Here is an 18,023-nt window from a genome sequence, read left to right on the forward strand (position 1 = left end):
TGGTGCAAAAGGCGTACTTCGAAGGATGTGCCATAGATCCAGCCATGACCTAAGAGGGGTCAACCGAAAGTGAACAGAGAGGCAGGACGATTGCAGGGTATTTTCTTGTTTTGTTGCCTAAGGTAAAGGTAAAGCGTTTCCCCTGACATTAAGTCCGGTTGTGTCTGACTCTGGGGATTGGTGCTCATCTCCATTTCTAAGCCAAAGAGTCGCCTTTGTCGGTAGACACCTCCAAGGTCATGTAGCCAGCATGACTGCATGGTAATTCCCACAGATCAAAGGTGAAATTGCAGACTGCTCCAGAAATACAGGACTGCAAACTCCTAGTAGCACCCAGCCAGCTTAGCAAGTAGTGAGAAATGCTGGAAGTTGCAGTTCCAAAGCAAAAACAAAAAGAATAATAATAATAATAATAATAATAATACTTTATTCATACCCCACTACCATCTTCCCAAGGGACTCGGTGCGGCTTACATGAGGCCAAGCCCACAATACATCAGTAAAAACAGTAACAAGAGTAATACAATAATACATAACTCATAATAAAAATAAGTAGTAAAAATTAACAATAACACGACAACGTTTAAAAACCTATTGCTGGGCCAAATGTAATAATTAAAATTTCAAAAATAATGCTGAACATGACCAGGTGGGATAGAAAATTTTCGGAGAGGGATGGGGCGTGCAGACAATTTTAGATCACTAATAAAGGGCATTTAGGGACATATTGCTGGGAATTTCCTTATTCTGGGAAGGCACACTGGAACAACCATGTTTTCAGGCTCCTCCTAAAGACTGCCAGAGTTGGGACTTGCCTAATGTCCTTGGGGAGTGAGTTCCAGAGTCAAGGGGCCACCACCGAGAAGGCCCTTTCCCTCGTCCCCACCAATCACGCCTGCAATGGAGTTGGGAGCGTGAGCAGGGCCTCTCCAGATGATCGAAGAGATCATGTGGGTTCATACACAGAAATGCGGTCACGCAGGTAGGCGGGTCCCAAACTGTTCAGGGCTTTGTAGGTGAGAACCTGCACCTTGAATTGGGACCGGAAAATGAACGGTAGCCAGTGGAGCTCCTTAAACAGGAGGGTTGACCGCTCCCTGTAAGGAGCACCAGTTAACAACCTGGCCGCTGCCCGTTGAACCAATTGAAATTTCTGGGTCGTTTTCAAGGGCAGCCCCACGTAGAGTGCATTACAGTAGTCCAATCTGGAGGTGACTAAGGCATGGACCACCCCAGCCAGATCCGCCTGGAAGGTTACATGGTTCCCATTGGTATTTTATGCATTGTGATGGGAACGCTTCTGCAGGAATGGCTGTGATCTTAAGGCCCTTCCAGACGAAGCCCTACATCCCAGGATCTGATCCCAGGCTTTATTTACAATAGCGTCTCGCTAATCCGACCTAAATGGACCTGCAGAATGTTTGACAAAAATGTCAGATAATACGGAGTTTCCCACGGTTCCCCATCTGACATGGTGCTAGAAAACTAGAATACTAACAACAAGACAATGCCTTGGGGCTAGAGCGGTCCAGCAGGAAGTGCCTGAATGCAGAAGAGGAGCACGGAAATCAGAGAGGGAAGGAGGGAGGATGCTTCCACTTCCAGTCCTGCCTCTTTTTCCCCTTTCCTCCTCCCTCTTCCTCCTCCTTGTCTTGCCTTTTCTTTACTTATTGGGAATGGGGAGAGAGTTGGGGAGCGCTCCTTTGAAGAGGAAATACTGGATGAAAAGGGGGTGTCAGGTAAGAGTGTCGGATAAGACGGAGGACCGAATAAGCAAAGGTTGGATAAGCGAGACTCCACTGTATCCCAGATTATCTGGCAGTGCGGACTCATACAATCCACTTTAAAGCAGGGATCAGATCCTGGGATCTGTCTGGAGGGGGCCTTAAGGAAACTAGTAGTTAACCGAAGCTGCTTTCAGGTGATATGTTTCCTAACAAGCCTTGGCCCTTAAATCCGGCTTTCCAGTTGCAATTTGGATAGTTGGAAAAGGTTTGTATTAGAATCATAGAATCAAAGAGTTGGAAGAGACCTCATGGGCCATCCAGTCCAACCCCCTGCCAAGAAGCAGGAATATTGCATTCAAATCACCCCTGACAGATGGCCATCCAGCCTCTGTTTAAAAGCTTCCAACGAAGGAGCCTCCACCACACTCCGGGGCAGAGAGTTCCACTGCTGAACAGCTCTCACAGTCAGGAAGTTCTTCCTTATGTTCAGATGGAATCTCCTCTCTTGTAGTTTGAAGCCATTGTTCCGCGTCCTAGTCTCCAGGGAAGCAGAAAACAAGCTTGCCCCCTCCTCCCTGTGGCTTCCTCTCACATATTTATACATGGCTATCATATCCCCTCTCAGCCTTCTCTTCTTCAGGCTAAACATGCCCAGCTCCTTAAGCCGCTCCTCATAGGGCTTGTTCTCCAGACCTTTTATCATTTTAGTCGCTCTCCTCTGGAAACATTCCAGCTTGTCAATATTAGTGATCAAGCTATCATTCAGGGATGCTTCTCTATTACTTACTTACTTACTTACTTACTTAGGCGATCCCTCGTTGGACGAGTAAGATGGTCTTCCTTGAGGAGTATTTTTTGTGGGTTTGTAGGGGGCTGTGGAGCCCTATTCTTGACCCGCATCTTCTCCCACAGTGAAGGCATTGGTTTCCAGGTGGAAGGCGGTCCCGGTTGGGGTTGGCTTGACACGCTTTCCTCCTGGCACGTTTCTCTCTTTCACCCTCCACTCGTGCCTCCTCGAATTCTGCAGCACTGCTGGTCACAGCTGACCTCCAGCTGGAGCGCTCAAGGGCCAGGGCTTCCCAGTTCTCAGTTTCTATGCCAGAGTTTTTAAGGTTGGCTTTGAGCCTGTCTTTAAATCTCTTTTCCTGTCCACCAACATTCCGTTTTCCGTTCTTAAGTTCAGAGTAGAGCAACTGCTTTGGGAGATGGTGGTCAGGCATCCGGTCAATGTGGCCGGCCCAGCGGAGTTGATGTCAGAGGACCATCGGTTCAATGCTGGTGGTCTTTGCTTCTTCCAGCACGCTGACGTTTGTCCGCTTGTCTTCCCAAGAGATTTGCAGGATTTTCCGGAGGGCTGATGGAATCGTTCCAGGAGTTGCATGTGACGTCTGTAGACAGTTCACGTTTCACAGGCATAGAGCAGGGTTGGGAGGACAATAGCTTTATCACTATTACTTTATCACTATCACTCTCCATCACTATTATTTTGTTCACTGAGGAACTCCTGATTGGCTCTTGCAGGAACCAAATCTCACTTATTGTGATCCAGAAACAGACACGAGTTTCAGTATCACGGTTTTAGAGCAGCTCCAGCAATGCCTTTGGTACTTCACTCTGCGCGCAATGTACTTGCATGACAATTGTGGTATTTCCGTTGTGTCCAAAACCATATTCCATGTACTGTTCTCTGAAGTACTGTACATTGATGATTGCACAGTTTGTCACATAACAGAGTGTAAACTCTGGCTCTCAAAGGGTGCTTTATTTTGTATTTTTCTGTGTTTTTTTAAAAAGGAAATCCTCTTTGCAGTTGAATTTTGATATTTTTATTATTCTCAAACGAGGCAACAATGCAACGTTGTTTTTCAATACAGAGTGGAAAAAGTGTATATATTTTTTTTCTATAGTGAACTTGCATATGAACTGTAGACATGGTAACAATTCTATGTTGTAGTTGTTGTGTTGTTGTTGTTTGATCCTGAAGCTGGCTAAAACATGTCAAAAATATATTCAAGCATAACAGAACCAACTGTAAATTAAAAGAGATCATTCTATTTTAGAAATTTAAAAGGTTTAATGTGTTTAATCAAGCACAATCAAAGCATTCACAACAGATGGCCATCTGGCCAGTCAAGGATGGAGCCTCCACCGGACTCCGAGGCAGAGAGTTCCACTGCTGAACAACTCTTCTTACAGCCAGGAAGCTCTTCCACATGTTCAGGTGAATCCCCTTTCCTTCCATTTGAACCCATGGCTCCATTGAGTCTGAGTCTCTGGGGCAGTAGAAAGTAAAGTCTACTCTTTCTTCCTTCTCAATATATATATATATATATATATATATATATATATATATATATATGTATTTACTAGGCTTGGGCAATCCATGGTTCTAAATGGTTCTAAAGTACTTACAAAACTAAAGTTCTGGTGGTGAAAATTTCAGAACTCTAACAAAACTTTCAAAATTTAATTATTATTTCATTATTGGTGATTTTAATGACAGAACCAATTAGGAACTGCCATTTATTATGAAATTTTGAGAGTTTTGTTAGAGTTCTGAAATTTTCACCACCAGAACTTTAGTTTTGTAAGTACTTTAGAACCATTTAGAACCATGGATTGCCCAAGCCTAGTATTTACTGTAGTTATATGCCGCCTTTCTCAACCCTGGGGGACTCAAGGCGGTTTACAACATTATTATTACTATTATTATTATTATTATTATTATTATTATTATTATTATTTACAGCATTTATATTCCGCCCTTCTCACCCCGCAGGGGACTCAGGGCGGATTACAGTGTACACATATATGACAAACATTCAGTGCCAATTTTTTGACATACAAACATATACAGACATACACAGAGGCTATTTAACTTTCCTGGCAACCGGGGAGCTATCGCTTTTATCGTCCATCTGCGACGCTGATGAAGCACTTCCGCATTCCCCGCATGCTTCCCCGCTGGAATGCTTTGCTGGAGTCTTCTTTATGGCCTCATAAATCAGTTAATTTAGCCTCCCCACACTTTAAGGTGGTACCTTATTTTCCTACTTGACAGATGCAACTGTCTTTCGGGTTGCAAAGGTCGACAACAGGCTACACGCAATTGGTTGGAAACCCACTCCAACCTGGCTCGTGACCTTTTTGGTCAGAGTGATCTTAATGCAGATGACACTCAGCTAGCTGCGCCACAATCCTGGATTACAATATTTATACATTTTAATAATATAATAATAATAAAACTTTATTTCTACCCCGCCACCAACTCCCCAATGGGGACTCGGTGCGGCTTACATGGGGCCAAGCTCGGACAACATAATACAGCAGTAAAATCAAGGCATATATATCAGACAACAACAAAATTATCAAAATTACATAAAAAAATAAAAAAAATAATAACAGTAATAATAAAAATAAAATACCAATAGACACAATCACAGTAGAGATGACAATGGGCGGGCCACATATTCCGAATAAAAACAATTAACAGACTATAAATGTTTCCAGTGAAGGGGCTTCACTCTCGTGCCTCCTCTCAATCTTCTCTTCTGGAGGCTAAACAGACCCAGCTCCCCAGAGTGTTATAGAGGAGGAATTTAGGGGTCTTTGCCAGGAGGTAGAGACCAATCTGACTCTTTAAAGAGCTCGTTACCCTGGCGTGACAGAGAAGCACCCAATCCCTGATTTTTCCCAATAAAAGGTCTCACCAAGTTGAAGGAAGTGCCACCGAGGTTTATTAGCAATTCAGCTGAAAAGGATGCAGAGCGGCAATCATGCGCCAAGCAGAGCATGTGGTTACAGAAGTAAAAGCTTGAAGGGGATTGGCTGACACGCAAACAGCTGGGAGGAGGCTTGGCCATCCCCCATGCATCAGGGCCAATCACAGGGCTTTCGCGGGGCGCCAGAGCCTATCAGGAGGCTCCTGCTGCCTCGATGCTCCAGCAAATCAGAAGGGAGGGAGGCAGGATGAAGGGAGACAATGCATTCTGGAGTGGATTATGGAGTTTTAATGTCCTTAGGTTTCTCGAGTCCGGGGATTGCCCTTCCAGAGAAGCCACTTTATTGTCCTGAGATGGGTCTGTGATAAGCATTGATGGCTTAATCCAGGTTTACCGGGAGTTCCCGGTGGCGCAGTGGGTTAAACCCCTGTGCCGGCAGGACTGAAGACCGACAGGTTGCAGGTTCGAATCCAGGGAGAGGCGGATGAGCTCCCTCTATCAGCTCCAGCTCCTCATGCGGGGACACGAGAGAAGCCTCCCACAAGGATGAGAAAAACATCAAATCATCCAGGCGTCCCCTGGGCAACGTCCTTACAGATGGCCAATTCTCTCACACCAGAAGCAACTTGCAGTTTCTCAAGTCGCTCCTGACACGACCAAAAAAAATCCGGGTTTTCCTTTTACAATCAGATAGGGCACAAAGGGGAAAGTTTTGTGAATGTCCTTGCCCTTAGCAAACTATAAGTTACTATCTCTTATGGGGGGGGGGGGTCATGTTCGACTTCAAGAGGGCCTCCAAGCCTTTATTTATTATTATTTTATTTCGGACACTTGTATCCCGTCCTATCTCGACCTCTGCAGAGGGACTCAGGGCAGCTGACAACCAGCACACCATGGTACCCACAATCAAAAGCATAAATATACAATTTAAATAAAAACAATATAAAAACAGTTGTCCTCTTCCTTTGGACTCCTTCGAGAGTCTGTCCTTTGAGAAGGCAATGTCATTTCTTCCCCAATACCCAATGGCTGAGCGGAGACCGGCTGCTTCATAGAATCATTGCAAGCGACCAGGGGCGGCTCAACCCATTACGCAAAGTAAGCATTTGCAGTATAGTTGATTTTGCACAGGAGCACTCTTGAGGCGCTCTTGGGGAAAAACAGACCTTGACATATGCGAGTTGTAGTTACTGGGATGTATAGTTCACCTACAATCAAAGAGCATTCTGAACTCCACCAATGATGGAATTGGACCAAATATGGCACACAGAACTCCCACGACGAACAGAAAATATATATCAGTGATTGGTTGGGGGGGGGGGGGCACCAAAATACTATTTGCTTACCGTTGAAAATGAAAACAAGAATGATTGACAACTGGAAAATAGAGGGAGAAACCGTGGAGGCCGTGACAGACTTTGTATTTCTAGGTGCAAAGATTACTGCAGATGCAGACTGTGGCCAGGAAATCAGGAGACGCTTCCTTCTTGGGAGGAGAGCAATGTCCAGTCTCGATAAAATAGTGAAGAGTAGAGACATCAGACTGGCAACAAAGATCCGCCTAGTCAAAGCCATGGTATTCCCTGTAGTCACCTACGGATGTGAGAGCTGGACCTTAGGGAAGGCTGAGCGAAGGAAGATCGATGCTTTTGAACTGTGGTGTTGGAGGAAACTGCTGAGAGTGCCTTGGACTGCGAGAAGATCCAACCAGTCCATCCTCCAGGAAATAAAGCCCGACTGCTCACTGGAGGGAAAGATACTAGAGACAAAGTTGAAGTACTTTGGCCACATCATGAGGAGACAGGAAAGCCTAGAGAAGACAATCATGCTGGGGAAAGTGGAAGGCAAAAGGAAGAGGGGCCGACCAAGGGCAAGATGGATGGATGGCATCCTTGAAGTGACTGGACTGACCTTGAAGGAGCTGGGGGTGGTAACGGCCGACAGGGAGCTCTGGCGTAGGCTGGTCCATGAGGTCACGAAGAGTCGGAGACGACTAAACGAATGAACAACAAACCGTTGAAAATTACCTAGGGCTGCTTCTGCAAGCGACTCCAAAGGCTTCCAGTCCAACCCCCTTCCTCCATGCAGGAATACACAATCCATGCATCCCCAACACATCCAACACCTGTTGGATCAAGGTGGTCAATTGAAACATTCACACCCAGCTCCAGCAGACAAAAGTCCTTTGTCCCACCCTGGTCATTCCACAGAAATATAAACCGTTTTTCCTAGTTCCAACAGACCTCACTACCTCTGAGGATGCTTGCCATAGATGCAGGCGAAACGTCAGGAGAAAATGCCTCTAGACCATGGCCATATAGCCTGGAAAAACCTACAACAACCCAGTATCTCCATCTTCTTTGCTTCTCTGTGGTCTGTATTACTTCCTCCCTTTCTCTATTCCTCATCAAAAATGACAATAGTAGGAGCAACCAGGCAGTGAAGGGATGCCAAACTGTCCATTCAGAACTTAGTACGATATATAGTCTTGGCTGGTATGTGCCTCCATCACCTATCTCGATGAAGAAATAGTGAGATTTATTGGAGAAGGCTGGGATCAAAAGAAATCTGTGCTGAGTGGCTAGTTACCAGCTCTTTGACAATCTCCAATATGGTTGCATGCAACATATTGTGACGCTTTCACTGGAACAGCAGGAAGTCATTACAGTATTATAGAATCATAGAGTTGGAAGAAACGTTGAAAATGTCAACACTGGGATAGGAATGGCAGTCCTAGGAATTGTCGAAGGCTTTCATGGCTGGAATCACTAGGTTCTTGTAGGTTTTTTCGGGCTATAGGGCCATGTTCTAGAGGCATTTCTCCTGACGTTTCGCCTGCATCTATGGCAAGCATCCTCAGAGGTAGTGAGGATGCTTGCCATAGATGCAGGCGAAACGTCAGGAGAAATGCCTCTAGAACATGGCCCTATAGCCCGAAAAAACCTACAAGAACCTAGTCCTATGAATGCTAGGCCCTGTGCCAAGAGAGAGAGAGACAGAGAAGGAGTGATTCTCATTTCACTGATGTAGTGTTGCAAGCAAATGGGACTCCCTTGGATTAGACTGGGCCACCAAAGCCAAAGAAGACTACATAGCCCAGCCAGAAATAGGATGCTGAATCAGCCCCTTGAGAGGCAGCTCAAGGGGCTGATTCAAGCACATCTCCCACACAAGGTTTCCTGTTCTTGGAGGTAGCAACCGGAGCCAGGCCCGTAGCGAGGGGGGGGGTTAGGGGTTCAACCCCCCCCCCCCCCGAAATGTTTCAGATTTTCTTTTTTTAAAAAAAAAAACCTGGTTTACTCATGAATTTTAACTGGTTAACCAAATCCCCATGCTAAGTCTATGAGATGCAAAAAATCAAGAGTCCCTCCAGAACTGAAAGCACCATCTCAAGCAAATATTAGGAATTTATTCACACTGTCCTTACTTGCAGCAATAGCCGATGTAGTTGTTCTGGTACAGCTGTACCAGGAGCTCCAACTTTATTTGCTTTGTATTAAATGTTTGCTTGCAGTCCTAGGTTTCAGGGACTCTGCAGATAGGTGGCTTCTTTGGTTGCAGTCATAGGGCAAGTCACCTGTCCATCATTGTTAAGTTTTGGTCCCGCCCCTTGCTCAGGGCAATTGGGAAGAGAAGGGAGCCATTTTTAGTTAGTTTCAGCAAGGTAAGCTTATGTATAGGATGTGTGCAAGCCTCCCCTGTACAAAAGCTTCAACCCTTAAGACCTTCCAGGGGAGAAAGGTCTTAAGAGTCTCCAAAGAATTTCCAGGAAAACAGCCCTAAAGACCAAAGAACTCCAGCTGGAGAACATCTACTGCCTTGCTGGTAGGTCCACTCAGCATTCGAGACGCAGCTCAACCCGGTAGCAGAGCCCACATCAGTAAGGGTTAAATTACAGTCAGCCTGGGAGAAGTTAAAACGGGGATTTTCTTTTAAAGAAGAAGTTATTGAAGACAGTTGCCTGTCCTTCGTGGGCAAGATTAGGAATTCACCAGTTGCCTAAAAGCTTGGAATCATTTGCTTAACTTTACTGAAGACAAGAGAAGTTTCTGTTTGATGGTTCATTCATAAAAGACTTTGTTGTACTTCTCAAGCCATCTAAAGACTGTTTGTGGTGGAAACCTCTGAGAACTTCTCTTTAGGCCCCCTGGCTTCCCGCTGGGCAAAGGTTGCACATCCTGTTCTAAAGACAATTATTTACAGGCCCAGCACGCGACAGAACAGTAGTGAAGCAACCAAGTTGGGGGGGGGATGTTGAATGCTCTCATTAAGGAGGCCAGACTTGGTGGAGGTGGTTGACAAGGGCGGAGCTGCAGACCCCCCCCCCCCCCCCCGCGCTGTGCTCTTTGCTTTAGCGTGAGCTAGGAGGCAGGTTTCAACCTCCCCCCCCCCCCGTGAAAATTTCAACACCACCCCCCCCCCTGAAAATTTCAACCCCTCCCGAATTTTTTTTCTGGCTAAGGCCCTGACCAGAACAGTCTCCCAACGAGGCCGTAAAGCAGAGGCCAACCACCACAGGCCTCGCCCAAAGGTCACTCTTTAGGAACACATCTTCAAGCTTGGAAAAGCCAATTGTGTACATGAGCCAGATGAAGTTGTAATGGTTGAACTCCCTAAAGAATAGAAGGCCTGCTGGAGTTCCTAAGGAAGCCAAAAGCCGGAGGGTGAGAATTAATGCTGCAAGAGGCTTGGCTGGAGGTATCCAAGACGTTTGCCAATAAACTCTCTCCTCTAATTTTGAGCTGTGTTGGCAGAGGGTCCGACAGGAATGCTCGGTGCGAAGCTTTGCAAGCTGAGAGGTGGAGAAGGAAGGGACTCGTGTGTGTTTGCTTTTGTTGTTGTCTCCATTTCTTGAGCTGGAAAATGGTGAGGAAACCCTTCATTCCATCCACTGTTTTGAGAACAGAGCAATCCCTTCCTGGTCCTCGGAGTTCACCTGTTTCTCAGGTCTTCAGCCAAGTCGACAGCTTTAAAGGTCTCCAGAGAGGTTGCCAGCGAGCCGACCTGGCGGTTGTGACATCAAGAGGTTCCTCTGGAAGGGAATTCCTGCACAGATAATGGAACACCTCGTTTAAGTCCCTCTGGGCCCCAACTGAGCCATTCCAGCCCTTTCTTTCAAAATTATAATCATCGAGGAAGCTCTTAATCGTCGGGAATTAGAATAATAGAATCCTAGAGTTGGAAGAGACGTCATGGGCCATCCAGTCCAACCCCCTGCCAAGAAGCAGGAAAATTGCATTCAAAGCACCCTTGACAGATGGCCATCCAGCCTCTGTTTCAAAGCTTCCAAAGAAGGAGCCTCCACCACTCTCTGGGCAGAGAGTTCCACTGCTGAACAGTTCTGACAGTCAGGCAGTTCTTCCTCATGTTCAGATGGAATCTCCTTTCTTGGACTTTGAAGCCATTGTTCCGCATCCTTGTCTCCAGGGAAGCAGAAAACAAGCTTGCTCCCTCCTCCCTATGACTTCCTCTCACATATTTATACATGGCTCTCATCATGTCTCCTCTCTGCCTTCTCTTCTTCAGGCTAAACATGCCCAGCTCTTTAAGCCGCTCCTCAAAGGGCTTGTTCTCCAGACCCTTGATCATTTTAGTCGCCCTCCTCTGGACACATTCCAGCTTGTCAATATCTCTCTTCAATTGTGGTGCCCAGAACTGGACACAATATTCCAGGTGTGGTCTAACCAAGGCAGAATAAAGGGGTAGCATTACTTCCCTAGATCTAGACACTATGCTCCTCTTGATGCAGGCCAAATCCCATTGGCTTTTTTTTTTTTTTTTGCTGCTACATCATATTGTTGGCTCATGTTTAACTTGTTGTCCACAAGGACTCCAATATCTTTTTCACACGTACTGCTCTCGAGCCAGGCATTGTCCCCCATTCTGTATCTTTGCATTTTGTTTTTTCTGCTCAAGTGGAGTATCTTGCATTTGTCACTGCTGAACTTCATTTTGGTAGTTTTGGCCCCTCTCTCTAATCTGTCAAGATTGTTTTGAATCCTGCTCCTGTCCTCTGGAGTATTGGCTATCCCTCCCAACTTAGTGTCATCTGCAAACTTGATGATCCTGCCTTCTAACCCTTCATCTAAGTCATTATTAAAGATGTTGAACAGGACCAGGACCAGGACAGAACCCTGTTGATGTCACTCCGCTCGTCATTTCTTTCAGGATGAAGAGGAAGCATTGGTGAGCAGCCCCTGGGTTCATCCATTTAACCAATTACAGATCCACCTCACCGTAGGTTTGCCTAGCCCACATTGGGCTAGTTTCCTTGCCAGAAGGTCATGGGGGACCTTGTCGAAGGCCTTACTGAAATCCAGGTACGCTACATCCAGGGCATTCCCCGCATCTACCCAGCCTGTAACTCTATCAAAAAAAGAGATCAGATGAGTCTGGCATGACTTGTTTTTGATAAAACTGTGTTGACTATTAGCAATGACCGCATTCGTTTCTAAGTGTTTTCAGATCACTTAACAATCTTATCCAGAATCTTGCCTGGTATCGACGTGAGGCTGACCGGACGGTAATTGTTTGGGTCATCCTTTTTTCCCTTCTTGAAGATTGGGACCACATTGGCCCTCCTCCAATCTGCTGGAACTTCTCCTGTTCTCCAAGAACTCTCAAAGATGGTTCCGAAATGACTTCCGCTAGTTCCTTCAGTACTCTTAGGTGTAGTTGATCTGGCCCTTAAAGGGGACTTGAACTCATTTAGAGCGGCCAGGTATTCCTGGACGACTTGTTTCCCAATTAGGGGTTGGATGTCCTCTAATCCCTCATCCACTCCATCTTGCTGAGGTTGAAGATGACTTTCTTTTTGTGAGAAGACCGAGGCAAAGAAGGCATTAAGTAGTTCTGCCTTTTCCCTATCCCCTGTCAGCATTTCCCCATCTTCTCCTCAAAGAGGCCCTATCACCAAGGTAAGGTAGAAGCAGACCTTCTGCAGCTGGAGGCAGTCCGTATTGACATTGAGTTCTCTCCTTGGCCAGACAAACCGTCTTGGCAGAAGGTGTTTTTCAGAAGATGATCCATCATGGAGGCGGTAAATGTGGACAGAGACACACAAGCTGTCGCTTGGCCCAACTCGTCCTGTGTTTTCCTCAGCCGCTCCTTCCTTCGTGTGCAGATCGAGGGGCGCCAGGCATTTCCTCCAGGTCCGGGATAGAGAGTTGCAAGCTGCTGACAGGACAAACACACTCTGTCCAGCCGAATTGCTCCATGACCTCAGAGAATGTACAGGTGGTTGTAAGGAAACTCTAGCCATGTCTGAAGTTGTGAGTTTGGGATGAGCGAGAGAGCGAGCGTGCATGTGTGTTTTTATAGGCTGCAGAGCCATTCATTTCCCACATGTCTCTCCTTTGCCAGCGCAGATGGAACATCTGTTTACCTTCTTTTTCCTCACTTGCACCAGCAGGAATTGCTATACTTCGAAGGTACTAATATACACTGTTGTGTGATGTTGGCTTTCTGTATCCATGGATTCTCCAGCCACAGAGTCAACCATCCGTGGCTTGAAATACACTGAAAAAGTATTATATTATCAAAACTAGCGGTGGTTACCAATTCAAGAGACATGTCCCATTTCTCTGGAGTAGTGTTTCAACTTAATTACAGGCATCCACCTCTTTTTCACGAGTGACTTTTCTATGATCCAGTCTTAGTTTAGACCAGGCATGGGCAAACTTCGGCCCTCCAGGTGTTTTGGACTCCAACTCCCACAATTCCTAACAGCCTACCAACACGTTCTCATTACTTTATTTTCCGGATCACCAGACTGGGCCACAGCAACGCCTGGCAGGGGACAGCTAGTATAATAATATAAATGGTTGGATTGTATGTGTGTGTATGTAGGTACCATATATATGGCAGTCCTCAGGTTGCAGACGAGATAGGCCCTGTATGTTTGTTCTTAAGTTGAATTAATTTGTAAGTCGGAACAAGTGTAAGTTTAACTCGCTCTCTCTCTCTTTACCAGCCAGGCTTTGTCACAGCTGGTAAATCACCAGCAATGATAAGATCTACTAACCAAAAGGTTGCCAGTTCGAAGCCCTGGTTCAACATGAGTCCCCAACTGTCAGCCCAGCTTACTCTTGACCTAAGTAGTTCAAAAACAGCTTGAACTGTAGTTAGAGAAATTAGGTACCGCTAAAACAAATTGGGGAGGTATTTTACGACATCATAAAAGAAAACGATCAGAAAATGCCCGGTGACTACAAGAATGGAGGAAGTCCTGATGGCTCTTCGTCATAGAGGATGGAGCAACAGCACCCCCTGTGGTTGGATTTGAGCACAACCTCCAAGGCACCAAAAAGCTGGACATCGACACAACATGTCTCCTTTCTGTTCTGTCTCTGTCCTATCCAAAACAGCATTTCATGTTTGCTGTGTATGTGTACTGCGATCCGCCCTGAGTTCCCTTTGGTGAGATAGGACGAAATATAAATAAAGTGTTATTATTATATTATATTATTATATATTAAAGTTTGGATAGGGAAGTGTTAACACTCCTGTATTGTCCATTTTCCTCCCTGTACCCCTGTTCAGAAGATTTCACCTCTCTTTCGGTCCTTGTGATAATTAGATTTTGCAAAAATTTGACTTGTTGTGGCAAGTGAGGATTGGAGATAAAGCTTCCTTGGAGCCCCTTTCCCCCCTGATAGTAATATCTCTTCCAAGAGTGGATTTCCCTTCTTAAAGGGAGATTTCTCTCACTTCCTGTTTTCTCGTTCTTAACTAGGAGTTGTTCGTAAGTTAGATGTTTGCAACTCGGGAACTGCTTTTATATGTATTTACAATATATGGTGCAATATACAACCTCTGAGGATAGAATCACAGAATCAGAGTTGGAAGAGACCTCATGGGCCATCCAGCCCAACCCCGTTCTGCCAAGAAGCAGGAATATTGCATTCAAAGCACCCCTGACAGATGGCCACCCAGCCTCTGTTTAAAAGCCTCCAAAGAAGGAGCCTCCACCACACTCCAGGGCAGAGAGTTCCACTGCTGAACGGTCCTCACAGTCAGGAAGTTCTTCCTCATGTTCAGATGGAATCTCCTTTCTTGTACTTTGAAGCCATTGTTCCGCATCTTAGTCTCTAGCGAAGCAGAAAACAAGCTTGCTCCCTCCTCCCTCTCACATATTTATACATGGCTATCATGTCTCCTCTCAGCCTTCTCTTCTTCAGGCTAAACATGCCCAGCTCTTTAAGCCAGTCCTCATAGGGCTTGTTCTACAGACCCTTGATCATTTTAGTCACCCTCCTCTGGACACATTCCAGTTTGTCAATATCTCTCTTGAGTTGTAGTGCCCAGAATTGGACACAATATTCCAGGTGTGGTCTAATCAAAGCGGAATAGAGGGGTAGCATTACTTCCCTAGATCTAGACACTAGGCTCCTATTGATGCAGGCCAAAATCCCATTGGCTTTTTTTGCCACCACATCACATTGTTGGCTCATGTTTAACTTGTTGTCCACGAGGACTCCAAGATCTTTTTCACACCTACTGCTCTCGAGCCAGGCATTGTCCCCCATTCTGTATCTTTGCATTTCATTTTTCTGCCTAAGTGGAGTATCTTGCATTTGTCCCTGTTGAGCTTCATTTTGTTAGTTTTGGCCCATCTCTAATCTGTCAAGATCGTTTGGATCGTTTGGACTAGTTTCCTTGCCAGAAGGTCATGGGGGACATTGCCGATGGCCTTACTGAAATCCAGGTATGCTACATCCACGGCATTCCCTGCATCTACCCAGCTTGTAACTCTATCAAAAAAAGTCATGCCTGCCATAGACGCAGGCGAAACGTCAGGAGAGAATGCTTCTGGAACATGGCTAGACAGCCCGGAAAACTTACAAAAATCCAGTGATTCCAGCCATGAAAAACTTCAACAATACTGTGATGTAATATGTTTATTTACATACATGCACATAGGCATGCACACATATCCATACAGTATGAAGAACCCCTTTGACAAGGAAACAGAACAATTCTTAATTCCAGAAACAGTTCCAGGACAGGCAAGCCTTGGATGCGCATGGCACGAGCATCATCTGCTGGGGAAGGGCTAGAATTGCTCCTCTTTTTCATTTCAAAGGGATCCCTCTATGAAAGCCAAGGCTATCTGCTCAATACATCGCCATGTAGCATAGTCCCATTGCCCCTCTTAAAGCCTTAATAGTTTCCCCCCCTGTATAACCCTGGGATTTGTAGTTTACGAAGGGGTCTCTTTGGTGGAGAATTCCATATGCCAACTCCAAGGACAGAGACATGGCATTTAAAGTAGAACTACATCACTATAGTCTTGGAGTGAGGATGGGCCTCTGGGCAAGATTTAGTAGTCGCACATCTCCTGTTCGTAGTCTATGTCCCGTCTGCATTTCTGTTAGTTATTCCAAGTGTAGACCTCGAACTAAGGCTCGAGGGCCGGATGCGGCCCTCCAAAGTCATTTACCCGGCCCTTGCTCAGGGTCAACCTAAGTCTGAAACTTGAAAGCAGGAAACCATGAAAATGAACAAAATCTGGCTACCAGTATTAAAAAAAACTCTAAAATTACAACAGCAAAACAACATAGAGGAAACAAACAAGGACATCTAATCACCTCTCAACAAAAGTTTGCTCCAGGCACTGCCAGGCCATCAAATGCTAATTAAGGTGGTCAGTTGAAACATTCACACCTAGCTCCAGCAGACAAGAGTCCTTTGTCCCACCCTGGTCATTCCACAGATATATAAACCCTTTTTCCTAGTTTGCAGGATTTTCCGGAGGCAGTGCTGATGGAATCGTTCCAGGAGTTGCATATGACGTCTGTAGACAGTCCACGCTTCGCAGGCATATAGCAGGGTTGGGAGGACAATAGCTTTATAGACAAGCCCCTTGGTATCCCTACGGATGTCCTGGTCCTCAAACACTCTCTGCTTCATTCGGAAAAATGCTGCGCTTGCAGAGCTCAGACGGTGTTGTATTTCAGTGTCGATATTTTCTAATGTTACACCATTAAGCTGTATCGCTGGCATTGGAGAGGGATTGGCTGGTGACTGCTGGAAGAGGACTTTGGTTTTCTCGATGTTCAATGACAGGCCGAGCTTCTCGTATGCTTCTGCGAAGGTGTTTAGAGTGGCTTGTAGATCTTCTTCTGAATGCACACAGACGACTAATGGAATAATTATATAACAGTCATAGATAAATAACAGTAATACCAGTCTGGCTCGGTGGCGCAGTGGGTTAAAGCACTGAGCTGCTGAGCTTGATGATCGAAAGGTCGCAGGTTTGATTCCGGGGAGCGGCGTGAGCTTCCGCTGTCAGCCCTAGCTTCTGCCAACCTAGCAGTTCAAAAACATGCAAATGTGAGTAGATCAATAGATACCGCTCTGGCGGGAAGGTAACAGCGCTCCATGCAGTCATGCCGGCCACATGACCTTGGAGGTGTCTACAGACAACGCTGGCTCTTCGGCTTAGAAATGGAGATGAGCACCACACCCCAGAGTCAGACATGACTGGACTAAATGTCAGGGGACTATCTTTACCCTTTTTACCAGTCTGGCTGCATCTACACTGCGCTATATCCCAGGATCTGATCCCCAATTATCTGATTTGAACTGGATTATAACTATCTACACTGCCACATAATTGGGGATAAGGCTTTAAAAATGCCCCATGAGTCAAAAGCAATGCTAAGACTGTGGGGCACTCTGGGAGCATCTACACCATGGAATTAAGGCGGTTTCACACCACTTGGTTGAATGCCATGCAACTTGTGAAAGCTGCAGCTGGGTGAAGCATGGCTTTTACATGACTCTGTCTGTAGGTAGGATTACATACATACACAGCAGCCAAAGCGGTGTCAAACTGCATTAATTCTACAGTGTAGATGATCATAGAATCATAGAATCAAAGAGTTGGAAGAGACCTCATGGGCCATCCAGTCCAACCCCATTCTGCCAAGAAGCAGGAATATTGCATTCAAAGCACCCCTGACAGATGGCCATCCAGCCTCTGTTTAAAAGCCTCCAAAGAAGGAGCCTCCACCACACTCCGGGGCAGAGAGTTCCACTGCTGAACGGCTGTCACAGTCAGGAAGTTCTTCCTCATGTTCAGATGGAATCTCCTTTCTTGTAGTTTGAAGTCATTGTTCCATTGCGTCCTAGTCTCCAGGGAAGCAGAAAACAAGCTTGCTCCCTCCTCCCTGTGACTTCCCCTCACATATTTATACATGGCTATCATATCTCCTCTCAGCCTTCTCTTCTTCAGGCTAAACATGCCCAGCTCTTTAAGCCGCTCCTCATAGGGCTTGTTCTCCAGACCCCTGATCTGCTCCCTCCTCCCTGTGGCTTCCTCTCACATATTTATACATGGCTATCATATCTCCTCTCAGCCTTCTCTTCTTCAGGCTAAACATGCCCAGCTCCTTAAGCCGCTCCTCATAGGGCTTGTTCTCCAGACCCTTGATCATTTTAGTCGCCCTCCTCTGGACACATTCCAGCTTGTCAATATGTGATGTGCTCTTGCGTTCTGTTGTGGCAATACTCTTCTACTGGGAAGGGTGAGATTGTGATTGAAAGGAAGGGGGGAAAGGGGGTCCTGTCC

Source organism: Anolis sagrei, chromosome 9 (genome assembly GCF_037176765.1).
Source record: "Anolis sagrei isolate rAnoSag1 chromosome 9, rAnoSag1.mat, whole genome shotgun sequence".
Taxonomy (NCBI): domain Eukaryota; kingdom Metazoa; phylum Chordata; class Lepidosauria; order Squamata; family Dactyloidae; genus Anolis; species Anolis sagrei.